The sequence below is a fragment of the Mauremys reevesii genome, linkage group 8 (assembly GCF_016161935.1).
Source record: "Mauremys reevesii isolate NIE-2019 linkage group 8, ASM1616193v1, whole genome shotgun sequence".
Classification (NCBI taxonomy): domain Eukaryota; kingdom Metazoa; phylum Chordata; order Testudines; family Geoemydidae; genus Mauremys; species Mauremys reevesii.
In genome coordinates, this window is record NC_052630.1 from 74,480,097 (window position 1) to 74,494,303 (window position 14,207).

At 44.5% G+C, this 14,207-nt stretch overlaps 1 long non-coding RNA gene across 1 annotated transcript; it reads right to left on the minus strand.

Moving 5' to 3' along the window:
- Positions 1-711: 711 nt before the first annotated feature.
- On the minus strand, positions 712-13,529 carry LOC120370835. Its single transcript, XR_005583981.1, has 4 exons — positions 13,378-13,529; positions 9,107-9,219; positions 2,909-3,248; positions 712-985 (listed from the first exon to the last, which is right to left on the minus strand). It is a non-coding gene; the product is annotated as an uncharacterized LOC120370835 (long non-coding RNA).
- Between the last annotated feature and the right edge of the window lie 678 nt (positions 13,530-14,207).

Here is a 14,207-nt window from a genome sequence, read left to right on the forward strand (position 1 = left end):
TTGAACAGCTCCTGACTACTGTCCAGGGTGCCTGTGTATGGCTTCATGAACCATGGCATTAAGGGGTAGGCTGGGCCCCATGGAGAATTATAGGCATTTCAACATCCCTAATGGTTATTTTCTGGTCTGGAAAGTAAGTCCCTTTCTCTAGCTGTTCAAACAGACCAGAGTTCCTGAAGATGCGAGCCTCATGTACCTTTCTCAGCCATCCCACGCTGATGTTGGTGAAACGTCCCTTGTGATCCACCAGTGCTTGCAGCACCATTGAAAAGTACCTCTTTTGGTTTATGTACTGGCTGCCTTGGTGGTCTGGTCCCAAGATAGGGATATGTATTCCTTCTGTCACCCCACCACAGTTAGGGAATCCCATTGCAACAAAGCCATCCACTATGACCTGCACATATCCTAGAGTCACTACCCTTGATAGCAGCAGCTCAGTGATCGCGTTGGCTACTTGGATCACAGCAGCCCCCACAGTAGATTTGCTCACTCCAAATTGATTCCCAACTGACTGGTAGCTTCTGGCGTTGCAAGCTTCCAGAGGGCTATCGCCACTTGCTTGTGAACTGTGAGGGCTGCTTTCATCTTGGTATTCTGGCATTTCAGGGCAGGGGAAAGTAAGTCACAAAGTTCCATGAAAGTGCCCTTACGCATGCGAAAGTTTCGCAGCCACTGGGAATCATCCCAGACCTGCAACACTATGTGGTCCCACCAGTCTGTGCTTGTTTCCTGGGCCCAGAATCGGCGTTCCATGGCATGAGCCTGCTCCATTGCCACCAGGATGGCCAAATTGCTGGGGCCCGTGCTTTGAGAGAAGTCTGTGTCCATATCCTCACCAGTCTCCTCACCACGCTGTCGTCGCCTCCTCGCCTGCTTTTGCAGGTTTTGATGCTGCATACACTGCAAGATAATGAGCATGGTGTTTACAGTGCTCATAACTGCCGCGGCGATCTGAGCGGACTCCATGCTTGCCGTGATATGGCGTCTGTGTGGAAAAAAGGCACAAAATAATTCTCAGCCATTGCTCTCACTGAGGGAGGGGCGACTGACGACATGGCTTACAGGGTTGGCTTACTGTACTGATCTTGCAGTCTTTGCTGCCCACTGGAATTCTGGGTTGCGCTCCCAATGCCTGATGAAGCAAAAACATTGTTGTGGGTGGTTCTGGGTACATGTCGTCAGGCCCCCCTCCCTCTGTGAAAGCAACGGCAAAAAATTGTTTCTTCCTGGGTTACCAGTGCAGATGACATACCATGGCAAGCATGGAGCCTGCTCAGCTCACTGTCACCATATGTCTCCTGGGTGCTGCTGGCAGATGTGGTACTATACAGCAGCAGCATAGAATATCAGGGTTGGAAGGGACTTCAGGAGGTCATCTAGTCCAACCCCCTGCTCAAAGCAGGACCAATCCCCAGACAGATTTTTGCCCCAGATTCCCTAAATGGCCCCCACAAGGATTGAACTCACAACCCTGGGTTTAGCAGGCTAATGCTCAAACTACTGAGCTATCCCTCCCCCATCGCCTTGCCTTGCCTTGCCTTGCCTTGCCCTGCCCTGCCCTGCCCTGCGGACAGCAGATGGTAAAATACAACTGCTAACCGTCATCATTGTCCCGTGGGTGCTCCTGGCCGACCTTGGTTAGGTTGGTCAGGGGCACCTGAGCAGACATGGGTGCTCCTGACCGGCCTCGGTGAGATCGGTCGGGGGCACCTGGACAAAAATGGGAATGACTCCAGGTCATTCTCTTCTTTAAGCTTCATCTAATGGAGATTCAGTCCTGCCTGGAATATCATGCCAGCTGGAGGCTTCTGCCTCAGGCTGCTCTCCCAGTCGGCAGCACCCCGTGGTCACACCTACCCCAGCCTGCCCCTTGCTCCCATGGCTCATGAAGCCTGGACAGTAGTAAAGAGCAGTTCAACTATAGGCTGAGCAAGTGCAGAATGGTGGTTCACTCTATTTCCCTGTAAGCCAACCTCCCTTCCCTCCCCCGTTTGATCTCCGCTTGCAGAGGCAATAAAGCCATTGTTTCAAATTCATGCATTCTTTATTAATTCATCACACAAATGGGGGGATAACTGCCAAGGTAGCCTTGGAGGGGTGGGGGAGGAGGGAAGCACAGGGGTGGAGTAGTTGTAGGGACACCCCCTAGAATGGCATGTAGCTCATCATAGAAGTGGCATGTCTGGGGCTCTGACCTGGAGCAGCCGTTTGCCTCTCTGGTTCTTTGGTCGGCTTGCCTGATATTCCAGGCAGGACTGAATCTCCATTAGATGAAACTTAAAGAAGGGAATGACCTGGAGTCACTCCTATGTCTGCCCAGGTGCCCCCAACTAACTTCACTGAGGCCGGCCAGGAGGAACCAGGAGACAGCAGCAGACGGTACAATACGGCTGCTAACTGTCTTTGCTAACTTGCAAAGGCAAGGAGCTGCTGCTGTGTAGCACTGCAGTACCGCGTCTGCCAGCAGCACCCAGGAGACATATGGTGACAGTGAGCTGAGCGGGCTCCATGCTTGCCGTGGTATGTCATCTGCACTGGTAACCCAGGAAGAAACAAATTTTTGCCGTTGCTTTCACAGAGGGAGGGGGGCCTGACGACATGTACCCAGAGCCACCTGCGACAATTTTTTTTGACCCATCAGGCACTCGGAGCTCAACCCAGAATTCCAATGGGCAGTGGAAACTGCGGGAACTGTGGGATAGCTACCCACAGTGCAACACTCTGAAAGTCAACGGTAGCCTCGGTACTGTGGATGCACACTGATGACTTAATGCGCTTAGTGGGGGGATACAGTCGATTATGTGTATCAAATCGATTTATAAAAAAAATCAATTTCTATTAAATCGACCTAATTTCGTAGTGAAGACATACCCACAGATGTCCCCTTTTTTGTGCAGTAGGATGATACCTGCCCTGTGGCTACTGAGGTAGCTCATTCTCCTTGATACACTCCAGCACCACTAGAAAGAAGTCATGTCTGATAAGATGCCAGAGATGCTTATAGAATTCAGATGGCAGCATATCAGTAGTTGAGGTCTTGCTTGCAGAGAGCTGCTGAACTGCAACAGAGAGCTCCTGCAATGACAGTGGGTGGCCACACACCACTTTTCCTCATCAGTCAGATGGGTAACCTGCAGCTCCTCCATTACCAGCACATCACAGGTTTCAGGCAAATACAGAATACTGTACAAGGAAACAGCTGCTTTCCGGATCTCAGCAGGGTCAGCTGTCAGATGACCATCCAGCAGCTGGAGGTGAAAAAAAAAAATCTGTCAATGGTCCATAGTCTTCTCCAACCCAAAAAAGAACCTTTTAGGAGCATCAGTTTAATGCAGCTGAGTAAAACAGGCCCAAACCAGGGCTCCTTGTACCTTCTCTTCCAACAAGCACCTCAAGAGCCAGTACTTCTCAGTTAAGGCTTTGTGAATCTGCACCAAGTTTCCCACATCAAGATTGCCAAGAAGGCCCAAGATGTCTCATTCCAGGGTACTCAGGGCTTGATGCAAGGACTGCATGGCAGCCTGTACTTCTGGCAGAACAGTCTGATCTGGACATTTCTGACATCTCACCCTGTCTCAAGGACTTATATAGCAGTTTTGGCTGATGCCAACACTCCCAAAACACAGCAAACATCTACATGAAATTCAGGTCCTGAAACAATTTGGTATTAAGTGTCAGTGGGAAACACAGGCAGGAAGAGGGAGAGACACACTGATGATAAGACAACTGAGTGGGAGACGTGGAGAACCGAACAAACACATTCACACTGGCCTTCATGGCAAAAAGCAACCCAGTCTAGACCTGGAGTTATGGTTGAGAGTAACCTTTAGCCAAGAGTCCTGCCTAACAGTGGGATGAGAGAACCTCCAAATATCTACTATCCCAAAGGTCTGCAGGAGACAATACAGTTCCCTGGCTGACTGAGAGTGTGGCTCCTCATGGTTCCCATCTAAAACATAATTTACAGTGTAACTGAAATCCCCTACCAGAACAGTAATATCAGGGTCACAGCTAAGCATGACATAGGCAAGTGTCTACAAAAAGGAGACATGGTCTCACCCCAGGGTGGGAGACATACACAGTAAAAAGATTGGGGTGGGGGAGGAAAACAGTCCCAACATGTGTCTCCACCTGGAGGAGCCAGCCCTGTACAGTTTCCTTCAGAAAGGATCTGTGCCCCTGCACCCTGGAAAAAGAGAACAGCTACCCCTGCAGTGACACTGGAGCCATGGCTCAAAAAAGCTTCCCCTTCCCTCAGCCAGTTCCCCTGATTATCATGGGCTGAGTGAGTCTTTTGCAAAAGGATAACAGCAGCCCATTTTTGACTGAGAAATTCAAAGGGTTGTGCCCTTTTATGACCATCCTGGCATCCATTATATTTAGAGGTTGATCAGCATCATAGGGACTAGAAGGAGAGAGCCAAAGAGCAGAGAGAAACAATGGAAAGTGGAAACACTTTGGGAAAAAAGCCACAGGGAAGCCTATAGGCACCAACTTTTACTTTCCCAAAGAGTTGCTCCACCTTCACTCTGAGGCCCCACTCCCACTCTACCCCTTCCCCCAAGGCCCCACCCTGCTCCGCTTCCCAGTCTGCCCCCTCACTGAGGCCTCCGCCAACTTTCCACTGGCTGGTCTCCACCCTGTCCCAAACCCCTCCCAAGCCACCAAACAGCTGTTTGGCAGTGCCCTTGATTAGCTGATCGAGGGTGCTACCGAACAGCTGTGAATGGTGGGAGCTGAGCACCCACTAATTTTTCCCCATAAATCCATCTCATCTGTGTGTTCTCTAGAACCTGCTTCTGCTTGCTCTACAAAGAAGTGCTCCTCAGCCTCCAGTACTTGCTTCTGTCCAGGCACAAGTGACGGGGTCACAACAGAGGCATCCTCTGGGAGTGCTGCTCCCTGGATAATGGCAGACAACATAAGGCAAGGGGCAAGGATAGAATTTGGCAGTGCAGATGTAGGCTCTGTCTCCTGCTGGTCCCCTTGATGTCCCAGCCTCCTACCCTGGGATCCCACATTCTTACCAGATACCCCAGAGCCAGTAGTACATGGGCAGAAACCCCTCAAGTGACCAGGATCACCACACAAAAAATATTTAAGGTTTTCAGAGCTAGCAAACACTGTATGATCCACCCCATCTATGTGGTCCTTTAACTCCAGTTTCAAGGCCTGTTCAGGGTTATTGAAAATCATGTCAACCTGGCACCAGAATGACATAACATGCCTCACATTTGGGTTCTTGCTACTTAATGAATCGTCCCTGAACAGCAGAAACTGCCTTCTCATAACATGAGAGAGCAGACGTGTGTGTCTCATTGTGAAGGGGGGCATTGGAAAAGACCCCTTTCAGTAGCAGAAGTAAACAAGGGTAAAACTGGAACAGAAAACTCCTTGCCCCAGAGCCCCTTCTGTACCAAACAATTCACAAACTGCTCCTGGGCCAGGAAAAATAATCACTATAGATTTGCTTATTTGAGAGTCAGATTTTATATTAGCACAGCCAATAACTTTGCTTACATTCAGCAACACATCCTCCACAGCTCGAGACAGCAGGCACACACTGAACCCCATGCTTGCAAAACGCTAAACCCACCTGAAGTGGACCCCATGAAGAAGCTCCACACACTTTCCCCCGCCACACTCTCCCAGCAAAGAAAAACAGGAGAGAAACACCAGTTAACAAAACAAGACAAACAAACACAAAGACAGCCTCACTCTCAGCCAATCCCACAATCCAGAGAGAGACTGACTCTGTAGTCTAATGGTGAAAGCACCCACTTGGGAAGTCAGAGGCCCCAAATCTAGTCCTCCTGCTACAATCACTCTTTATTTATCCAGCATGCAACAGCTTCAACAGGAGAGATTGAAGGAGTCCTGGATCAGAATATCCCATAGCTCAGTGACTGGAAAACTCAGAGGCAGTAGATCCCTACTTAAATCCTCTCTTCCCCTCTGGCAGAGCAGGGTGGGAGAGGGAGGCAATTCACCCTGGGTCACCTATGCCCAGATGAGTCCTGTAACCACTGGGCAAAAAGTTGTAAGATGAGGAGCAACACCACCGCCTCCTCCAGCCATTTTGTGTGGAGCAAGGCAGGCATCCAATTCATTCCCACAACAAACACTTTAGGCACCTAAGCCATCTGACTCTAGGTGGCTAGTTCCTGTGTGTGGATCACTAAGCAGAGCTAGGCAACTCCCTGCAACCTGGATTTAGGAGCCTATTCCTCTTATCAGCATCTCCCATTGGCTAGGTTAGGTGGCTACATGTCTAGCTTGCCAACTTTTGTGAATCACCATCTTAGATGCATACCTCTCCTCATTCATTGTATAGGGAGTCTAGGCACCTAACTTGGCTTTGTGGATTGCCGTGTGTTCCTGGATTTTTTAAGTGCCAAGATGCTCAGCACTGCAACACCTACGTCCCATTTGTGGATCCCACTCAAGGTGCCTATCTGTATCTTTAGGCACCTAACTATCTTTTTTTGAAATCTACCCCTAAATGAATAAAGAGTGAAAAACAATGCAATCACAATGTTGCCAGTTGTACTTTTCTGGTAACTCAGGACTGAACACAAGCACAATAGTTGCAAGATAAGCAAACTGAGATACAGTAGTTAAATCATTCAGGATTCTGTACTACACTGTAACCTAAAGTATCAGATCAATTATTCCTAAGTCTCCGTGATCCAAATTTGGATCATGCCCTCCAACATCTGTTACATAAATTGAAAATTCTGTTGATTATCTGAAAATGTATTTATCCAAACAGACTCAATCTCTCTTGAGATTTGAATACCTGAATTTGTACTGTATAGGATTTCCAGCAGGACTGTAGCAAACCTGACTGAGTCAGAGGCAAATGCTACTACATCTCATCCATTCACTCTCCAGGGGTGAAATTCAGATTTTTGTCCTATGCACCAGTTCAATCTCACATAAGACCACTGTGTTAATTTCATCTCTTGTGCATTCACTCCTGTATTGTTGAAATACCTTCATCTCCTCAAGACCAACATGTGAGTTCACAGGAGAAAAAAAAAAGGAATAAGAATTCAAAACATTAAACGAGTATTTACTAGAAAGTTTCCAGCAGAGTTTTTGGAATGCCACCTTTAATTGAGGTAAGTCCCTTTTAAATCAATACAAGGCAGGCTATTTTTATTGGCAAGCCAAGGAAAAAGAAAAAAAAATGTGGTTTCTTTCCTAATCCTAATAGTATTTTTCACATGTAGCTCCCTTTTCACTAGCATTACACCTTTCTTTACGCAATTTACAATGCAGAGTAACTAGACACCCATTTTAAGTTTCTTAGCCAAAAGTAATGTGCTTTCAGTAAACAGGTGCAGAGAAGGCTTAAATGTGATCAGAGAATATCCCTCTATTCTCAACATCTTTCAACCTCCTGTAATTTAGACCATCACAGAACTGATTTGCTGATTTTAAGTGGCAGCTATAAGGAATTATGATTTCTTTAAATTGGATATCAAGTGTAGAATAATTCTATAAAGATGAGATAATTATCTATATGACATAACTTTGATCCCATCTGAATGGTTTGCATCCAATTACAAAACATCAGTTGTTAAACTTAAGTCTTGGATATTGAATTACCTATTAATGGGGGGGTGGAGTTGGGAATTGTATTGCTTGAGGGATTTGTGATGGGATATGAGAATCTTCCTTCTAAGGCCCTGATTCAGAATAGCACTTATGCACATTGTTACAAGGAAACCCTGACATAGGCATTCTTCTGCAGCCAATCTCAGCGACACAAACATGACCTGCCTTAGTTTCCCCTTCATCAGCCTGTACAAAGGAATATTGCATGTCTCAGCAGTAAATTCAAACCCTTTTATTTGCATAGATGGTCACAGTCCACAAATCCCTCATGGTAAAAACAGTTCTTTCCAAAACACTAAAGTAAAACAAAGTTACAATGCAGCAGCAGCTCTTCAATCTCATTCAAAGGTTACCATTCTCAGGCCACCCACCCAAGAGTTATTAACTATTCTGTCCCAGGGCCACACTCTCCAATCCATCTATCAGAGAGTTCCAGGAGTCACTTCTCTCCCATGAGCTGTCTCCTGAAGCCCCATGTCAGATCTCCCACAAGAGGACTCTCTGCAGCATCGCACCCCCAGCCTTCTTGCCTGTAAGTCCTACCTCTGGCCTGGAGACGCACCCTACAGAATCAACCCCCATTTTCTGGGCTATGCTTACACTGACCATGCTGGTTCTTCCCCTCATTTTTAAAGGCATCTACACAAGCCTTCCTGCAAGCTCCCACAAGCCATTCCCCAGCTCTAGCCTATTCTCCCATCAGTTTCCCTCAGAACTCATAACAAGCAGCTCACAGTTACTGTTGTCCTTCAGGACTCCTGCAGCTACTCTTTTCTCACGGCTGTTCTCAAGTATCTCAACTGCCTTACTTGACTCTCTCACGCTCTGTTCACAGGCAGCCCCTTTATATGGCCCAGGTGCCTTCTCTTAAGCCCAATTGGGAGGCAGCTGACCAGCCACAGATGCTCTGGACCCCACTCCATCTTAAAGGAGGCAGTCACAGAGTGATACACATACTTAACTTTAAGCCTGGGCTTAAGTTTCAGTGACTTCAGTGGGACCTAAGCATGTGCTTAATTGCTTTCCTGAACAGGGATGCTTTCCTGAACTGGGCCTAAATCACCTGTTCAAATCAAGCTCAGTTTGGTACTGACTAGAAGTTATTACTATCTGATGGCCTTTGGTAGCTTATGTTATGCTGTCAATTGGACAACAGAGAAACCATCAAACCTGTTATGTACCTCTGTGATGTCTGTCCTGAGACAAATCAAATCTGGCACTTTATGAGGTAGAATGCCTGTGAGGGACATATAGATTTTGATGCCATCCAATTGTGTTTTAGCTCTTCTGAGGTGGCAGGAGAGGGAGATGCTCTTTTCCAGCCTGCGTTAAGTGGGTCAAAATCAAAGATGATTCTCACAGGGTAGTTGGTAGGCATTTGGAGCAGATGACCATATCACTGTAGGGAGCACTGGGGGAACATTGAGTGTGCGGGACCTGTTTAGTTAGAACATGGATCTCTTCCTTTGATTTTAATTTGTACCTTTTGATGTCTTCCATCATTTGGAGATGTTTCAGCTGAATGGTGTCCAATTTCTTTTCAGTCTTGACTGTGATGGACCATGTAGTAGCCTCAGTCCATTTCCTACTGAAGAGCTAGTGATACAATAGAACGACCACTACATTAGGCAGCAAATGAACCTTTTTTGCAGTCTCAGCAAATGTAAGATGCCAATGACTGTAGAAGCCATGGAACCTAAACTGCCTCCACCCTTAGAGTAGACCCTTCAGAACAGGGCTGAGTGGGGAAAAACTGATCTGTGGATAAACAGGCACTATGAGACACCTTCCAGACCATTACATTCTCATCAGAAAAAAAGCACATGTACTTTATTATTGCTTTTAGATACAGTCTAGTCAATATTAGAAACATACAACAATTAAACAATTTAAAATAACTGCAATTTGTATAGGCTACATATCCTAAATAATTAACTCTAATTTTAGTCTTAGCAATGCAATTGAATCTTTGAAAGTTAGTTAAGTGGCTTTGATATCAAAATGAAAGATAAGAGTATCCTATGGCTTTAGAAATTCCAAATGTGTAAACCAGGGGTCGGCAACCTTTCAGAAGTGGTGTGTCGAATCTTCATTTATTCACTCTAATTTAAGGTTTCGCGTGCCAGTAATGCATTTTAGCGTTTTTAGAAGGTCTCTTTCTATAAGTCTATAATATATCACTAAACTATTGTTGTATGTAAAGTAAATAAGGTTTTTAAAATGTTTAAGAAGCTTCTTTTAAAATTAAATTAAAATGCAGAGCTCCCCGGACTGGTGGCCAGGACCCAGGCAGTGTGAGTGCCACTGAAAATCAGCTCACGTGCCGCCTTCAGCACCCATGCCATAGGTTGCCTACCCCTGTTGTAAACTTTCCCTCTACTTTACGAACAGCCTGTGAAAAGAGACAAAGCAAATGCTAACGTCATCCTGGCTACATTTGTTCCAGACCATATATTTCTATTTTATGATATACTCATTCCAGTTCAAATCCAGGATTGTTTGTCATAGTCATGTAATCACAACGGTAAATACATTTAAAAAAAATGAATTATAATTTTTGCCTTCTCAGTGTGAGGTTAATTAGGGTCAAGTGACGATACCATGAGCCAGCTCCTATTGCAATCAATGGCAACAATTCTATTAATTTCCATGAGAGCAGGCTCAGGCCCTATGTCTAATTAAGGATATGTGCATTTGTACAGAACAGCTACTTAAAAGCTCCTACAATCACTTTGGAATTACAACCCGAATGGAATTTTAAGAATGAAGTCCTGCTTTCCAGTGGATTACTGTACTGCTCTTTTCCAGTTAACAGAAACAACTTATTTAGAAGAATGTGCAGATCTGCTAGTTATGTAGATTTTTACATTGTCACACTTTTTAACAGCTGTAACGACCTCCATCACATACTTCCTGGCAGTTAGTCCCCCCCAGAAAATAAGTGTATCAACAATTATTGCTTAAATCAAGACTTTTTTTTAACCTCTGTGATGTGTCTGTCAAGTTACAGCCTTTTCTTTTTGACACTTGAGCAGACTAGATTCCATTTTATTCAGCACAGATGAACTGATCTGACCTTTTAATCCGATTTCTGAGGTTGGAGATTTTAGGTCTGAAAACTAGGTTCTATTCCGCTCATGTCTGACATTCCTCTTTTTGTGTCCTCCATGAAAACAAAGCCGGAAGATTTCACATTCCAACAACTGTATTTTATACCTATTGGATGTTACTTATGGCACACAGATAAGAGCATCCATTCATATTACACCTATATCTCCTTTACTGAATTTATTTCGTTGGCTTGAGCCAAATAAAAATAATTAGACTGAATCCAAAAGAATATGGATTTTTAGCCCTTCCTAATGACAAAACCTCACCAATGGATGCCATTATAGTCTTTTCAGAACTATATTGAATATGCTGAGTGTCTGTGGTCTCTTGGAAAAAATATTTTCCCTCTCTCTTTTAAAGGGATTCTAAGTAATTATTTACAGCTTCTTCTCACACTGTAATTTTCTAGAAGAGGAGTTAGATTAACCAAAACAGAAGTATGATGAGGCAAGCGAATCATGAAGTATGCTATGCAGCACATCTAGGTCCTTAAATGTTTCTCTTTTTCTGAAGAGAGCAAAACTAACTCCTTTGGACTTTTAAGTAGCTTCTCTTCCTTTTAGTTTGTTGTTCCTAAGTTTATAATGTGATGGTTCCCACTGCACACCGACCTTCGGAGAACTATCCTTCGGGGGCAAACTCATGAACCTGTTCACTATGATTATTACGTTTTGAGGGAGCAGAGGTTGTTTTTTTTTTAAAGAAACATTTTAGACAGATTTTGATTATGTTACAAATGATAAAATCTAAGCTATTACTATTTTTCCCCCTGTTTATTAGTTTTGTCTTATTAAAAATAACTAAGAAGAAAGGGACTCACTCTGTCAGTTTTCATGTACTCTTAACACAATCAGTCTGAACGGTTCCCTACTTTTGAGTCAGATTGTCTGTGCATTTGTTATTTTGTTTTTTTCCTTTTTGATTGACTGAAACCACTCTGGCACCCACTGTGCCAGCTCTGGTTACATTGCTGCTAGTGGATATGTAGCTACAGTATCATCTTTCAAAGGAAGGCAACTGTTGTCTCATAATTTAAGAATAAACTAGACTTGTGCCATAAATTGTCTTTTTACATTAAAAACAGTTAAAAAGAATGATGACTTATTTATCCATGAAAGCTACCATTTTCCATCAACCATGCAGGAAGTAAGAGAAATCAGGACAAACATCTTATCTACTGGAATCAATGGCAGGGAGAAAACAAACAAAGCACTGAACTGTGAATGCTGATGTAGGTAAGTCTTTCAAGTTTGGGGTAAATGTAGTTTTATTTTCACTTAGGCCTCATTCCTGCAAGACTTACATACATGAATAATTCCAATAAATCAATTGATTTACTCATGTGCACATAGGTAAATCTTTGTAGGATCAAGGCCTTATGCCCAATTCAGAAAAAACAGTGAAGACCATGCATCCTTCCTAAATAGGGGCCTTAATTTGTATTTTATTATTCTATTGTCCTATCATGGGCCTAATCCTACACCAAAGTCTATGTGAGCTTTGCCATTGTCTTCAATAGAGCACAAATAGGCCCCATGTGCAGGAATTCACTCACATAGTGTGAGTGCAATGCCATTGAAGGTAGTTACAAAGTCAGGCTGAATTTGAGTCTGAATTTGGCCCTGCGTATTTCAGTGTACGGTGTCTTTTTTGCTTAGGTTTTCTTGCTGATAATTTTGAAATGCTAGTAAATATCATGATGTCTATTTTTATGAGGTATTCATGACTACCAGGAAAATCTATCTTCTACAATCTGCTAGAAAGATGAGTGTGATACAAACACTTTATAGCATTAATAATTGTTCTACAAGGCAAGAGAAACTCTTATGGGACGGGAAGATGAGAGAAATCTGTTAAAGTAGTTCAGAGAGATAAAGCATCATACACACAGTAGGGCATCTTTAATTATGGCATGGAGGGCATTTATTGCTGAGCACTGTAGGCACCAAGGAACTGTGAAACTAATTATCAGGTTATACTAAATTATGTGCATGGAAAGTTTTAACAGATCTTTAGATAACACATCAATAGAAATTATACAGACTTGTCTGGAGAAATATTAAAGACATTTTCAAAATGAGTTCAGATAAATTAAGTAACCACGTGAAAGCATGGGTTCTGGTACTATAAAGCTTCATGTCTGATTATTTTGTAAAGATTTTATCCTAAATAGTTTTATGCTTATTATATTGCTGCATACTAACATTTATTTATTCTTATTGACTGGCAACTAATCTCAAAATTTGTTGGGGACAGAACCACAGCCCCAATCCTGCATTGAGTTCAATAGGTTTATTCATGTGCTTAAAATTAAGCACGTGTATAAGTCTTTGCAGGATTGGGGCCTAAAATAAGAGCACTAATATCTTGTGCAACATTTTCTACAACTGGGATTCTCCCCCAACCATGGGGTTGGTTCATCCCTGGAGAAAGGCTACTGAGCTCAATGGAGTTTGTCATGGTTTTGCTCCCTCTATCACACATCCTTGAGGTGTGACAGCATCTTGTATAAAACCCCTCATCATACAGATCTGGGATAGAAACTCAGCCCTCTGGCTGGATTCTGCTGGAGCTTATCTCTTCTGAGGTTCAAGAGAAAAGAAAATGAACAATGGAAAAACAAATGAAGAAGCTCAAACTTACCACGGGCTTACCTTCCTTCTGCCTCTGGCCTAATGTCCTCAGTGGGCTACCAGAAAGTGTCTTGAGGCAATCATTGGGGGTCCAGTCCACTTTTCAATCAGGGGACTCGGTCCATCTGCAGCCATATGACCAGACTCCATTCTCAGCCAGGCTCCTACTCTAAAGAGGGTATTACAAGTCTGTCTTCCTCCCAGAACTCTTCCCCCTCCCTCCCGTCGCCAACCTTGGGGAGTATGAGTCACCCAGCCTCCAATCTTCCGTACCCAGGTAGTCATCAGCACAGGTTTAGGGCCTGGGAGACTCTGCCCTCCAGGGAAGGCCCACAGGAATCTACCCCTTCCAGGGTAGTCATAGTTCCCAAAAATGGCAAAGGAAAGAAAAACAAGCTAACTAATCAAAAGCGGTATTCAGGCTCCCTTCTGGCAAGTGGCCTCCAGTAGTCTGTAATAGTTCAGCACAAGGCAGAGGGGGAGGAGAAGCTTGCTGTGAATGGGGAGGTAGAGGGAGGGGAGCTACTGAAACTTGGAGGTGAGGAGGAGCAAGCTCCAGGCTGGGAAAGGACATCCCAGAAGTCTTAATACCGACCCTATGGCAGTTCCTAAGCAACTGATGCCCAGTGCTTCACCCTTCCATCAGGAACTAGCATCCTGTATGCCAACAGCCCCCTGTCCCTCACTCAGGGGCCAGTACCCTGTCCCTCACCCCACCAGTAGGCACACATGCTCCTGCCCCTCTCCTGGGCCAGGTGTCTCCGCTAGGACCTGCAGTGGCTGCACGGTGGGATGGAGCTGGGTCAAGGAGTCATATGAGCATCCACCTCTCCCAGCCAG